This window comes from Oncorhynchus keta, chromosome 18, assembly GCF_023373465.1.
Source record: "Oncorhynchus keta strain PuntledgeMale-10-30-2019 chromosome 18, Oket_V2, whole genome shotgun sequence".
NCBI lineage: Eukaryota > Metazoa > Chordata > Actinopteri > Salmoniformes > Salmonidae > Oncorhynchus > Oncorhynchus keta.
The window spans coordinates 24,508,376-24,511,934 of NC_068438.1; positions in this window are offsets into that span (position 1 = coordinate 24,508,376).

The window sequence follows — 3,559 nt, forward strand, 5'->3', positions numbered from 1 at the left end:
GCCTTGAGATAGAAGCTGTTTCTCAATCTCTCGTTCTCAGCTTTGATGCATCTGTACTGACCTCGCCTTCTGGATGACAGCCGTGTGAACAGGCAGTGGCTCGGGTGGTTGTTGTCCTTGATGATCTTTTTGGCCTTCCTGTGACATCGGGTGCTGTAGGTGTCATGGAGGGCAGGTAGTTTGTCCCCGGTGATGCATTGTGCAGACTTCACTACCCTCTGGAGAGCCTTACGGTTGTGGGCGGAGCAGTTGCCGTACGATGCTGTGATACAGCCCGACAGGATGCTCTCGATTGTGCATCTGTAAAAGTTTGTCAGGGTTTGGGTGACAAGCCAACATTTCTTCAGCCTTGTGAGGTTAAAGAGGCGCTGTTGCGCCTTCTTCACCAGACTGTCCACACATTTCAGTTTGTCTGTGATGTGTACGCCCAGGAACTTGCAACTTTACACCTTCTCCACTGCTATCCCTTCGATGTGGATAAGGGGGTGCTCCCTCTGCTGTTTCCAGAAGTCCACGATCATCTCCTTTGTTTTGTTGACGTTGAGTGAGAGGTTGTTTTCCTGACACCACACCAGTGCCCTCACCTCCTCCCTGTAGGCTGTCTCGTCTTTGTTGGTGATCAAGCCCACTACTGTTGTGTCGTCTGCAAATTTGATGATTGAGTTGGAGGCGTGCATGGCCACACAGTCGTGGGTGAACAGGGAGTACAGGAGAGGGCTATTTTGTTACCTTACAATTTGGAATTTTGGGGGGGTTGTATATCATTTTGATTTACACAACATGCCTACCACTTTGAAGATGCAAAATATATTGTTTTATTGTGGAATGAACAATAAATAAGATTTTAAAAAACTTGAGCATGCATAACTATTCACCCCCCAAAGTCAATACTTTTTCATTACAGAATCACCTTTTGCAGCAATTACAGCTGCAAGTCTCTTGGGGTATGTCTCTTTAAGTTTGGCACATCTAGCCACTGGGATTTTTTGCCCATTCTTCAAGGCAAAACTGCTCCAGCTCCTTCAAGTTGGATGGGTTCCACTGGTGTACATCAATCTTTAAATCATACCACAGATTCTCGAATGGATTGAGGTCTGGGCTTTGACGAGGCCATTCCAAGACATTTAAATGTTTCTCCTTAAACCACTCGAGTGTTGCTTTAGTAGTATGCTTAGGGTCATTTTTTAAATAATTTATTATATAACTAGGCAAGTCAGTTAAGAACAAATTCTTATTTACAATGACAGCCTAGGAACAGTGGGTTCACTGCCTTGTTCAGGGGCAGAACAACAGATCTTTACCTTGTCAGCTCGGGGATTCAATCTAGCAACCTTTCGGTTACTGGCCCAATGCTCTAACCACTAGGCTGCCTGCAGCCCCATTGTCCTGCTCGAAGGTGAATCTCTGGAACACTGAAACAGGTTTCCCTCAAGTATTTCCCTGTATTTAGCGCCATCCATCATTACTTCAATTCTGACCAGTTTCTCAGTCGCTGCCGATGAAAAACATCCCCATAGCATGATGTTGCCACCACCATGCTTCACTGTGGGGATGTTATTCTCGGGGTGATGAGAGGTGTTGGGTTTGCACCAGACATAGCATTTACCTTGATGGCCAAAAAGCTCAATTTTAGGCTCATCTAACCAGAGTACCTTCTTCCAAATGTTTGAGGAGTCTCCCACATGCCTTTTGGTGAACACCAAACGTGTTTGCTTATTTTTTTCTTTTTCCTGGCCACTCTTCTGTAAAGCCCAGCTCTGTGGAGTGCACGGCTTAAAGTGGTCCTATGGACAGAAAGTCCAATCTCCGCTGTGGAGCCTTGCAGCTCCTTTAGGGTTATAATTGGTCTCTTTGTTGCCTCTGATTAATTCACTCCTTGCCGGTTTTACATTTACATTTACATTTAAGTCATTTAGCAGACGCTCTTATCCAGAGCGACTTACAAATTGGTGCATTCACCTTATGACATCCAGTGGAACAGCCACTTTACAATAGTGCATCTAAATCTTTTAAGGGGGGGGGGGGGTGAGAAGGATTACTTTATCCTATCCTAGGTATTCCTTAAAGAGGTGGGGTTTCAGGTGTCTCCGGAAGGTGGTGATTGACTCCGCTGTCCTGGCGTCGTGAGGGAGTTTGTTCCACCATTGGGGGGCCAGAGCAGCGAACAGTTTTGACTGGGCTGAGCGGGAACTGTACTTCCTCAGTGGTAGGGAGGCGAGCAGGCCAGAGGTGGATGAACGCAGTGCCCTTGTTTGGGTGTAGGGCCTGTACAGAGCCTGGAGGTACTGAGGTGCCGTTCCCCTCACAGCTCCATAGGCAAGCACCATGGTCTTGTAGCGGATGCGAGCTTCAACTGGAAGCCAGTGGAGAGAGCGGAGGAGCGGGGTGACGTGAGAGAACTTGGGAAGGTTGAACACCAGACGGGCTGCGGCGTTCTGGATGAGTTGTAGGGGTTTAATGGCACAGGCAGGGAGCCCAGCCAACAGCGAGTTGCAGTAATCCAGACGGGAGATGACAAGTGCTTGGATTAGGACCTGCGCCGCTTCCTGTGTGAGGCAGGGTCGTACTCTGCGGATGTTGTAGAGCATGAACCTACAGGAACGGGCCACCGCCTTGATGTTAGTTGAGAACGACAGGGTGTTGTCCAGGATCACGCCAAGGTTCTTAGCGCTCTGGGAGGAGGACACAATGGAGTTGTCAACCGTGATGGCGAGATCATGGAACGGGCAGTCCTTCCCTGGGAGGAAGAGCAGCTCCGTCTTGCCGAGGTTCAGCTTGAGGTGGTGATCCGTCATCCACACTGATATGTCTGCCAGACATGCTGAGATGCGATTCGCCACCTGGTCATCAGAAGGGGGAAAGGAGAAGATTAATTGTGTGTCGTCTGCATAGCAATGATAGGAGAGACCATGTGAGGTTATGACAGAGCCAAGTGACTTGGTGTATAGCGAGAATAGGAGAGGGCCTAGAACAGAGCCCTGGGGGACACCAGTGGTGAGAGCGCGTGGTGAGGAGACAGATTCTCGCCACGCCACCTGGTAGGAGCGACCTGTCAGGTAGGACGCAATCCAAGCGTGGGCCGCGCCGGAGATGCCCAACTCGGAGAGGGTGGAGAGGAGGATCTGATGGTTCACAGTATCGAAGGCAGCCGATAGGTCTAGAAGGATGAGAGCAGAGGAGAGAGAGTTAGCTTTAGCAGTGCGGAGCGCCTCCGTGATACAGAGAAGAGCAGTCTCAGTTGAATGACTAGTCTTGAAACCTGACTGATTTGGATCAAGAAGGTCATTCTGAGAGAGATAGCGGGAGAGCTGGCCAAGGACGGCACGTTCAAGAGTTTTGGAGAGAAAAGAAAGAAGGGATACTGGTCTGTAGTTGTTGACATCGGAGGGATCGAGTGTAGGTTTTTTCAGAAGGGGTGCAACTCTCGCTCTCTTGAAGACGGAAGGGACGTAGCCAGCGGTCAGGGATGAGTTGATGAGCGAGGTGAGGTAAGGGAGAAGGTCTCCGGAAATGGTCTGGAGAAGAGAGGAGGGGATAGGGTCAAGCGGGCAGGTTGTTG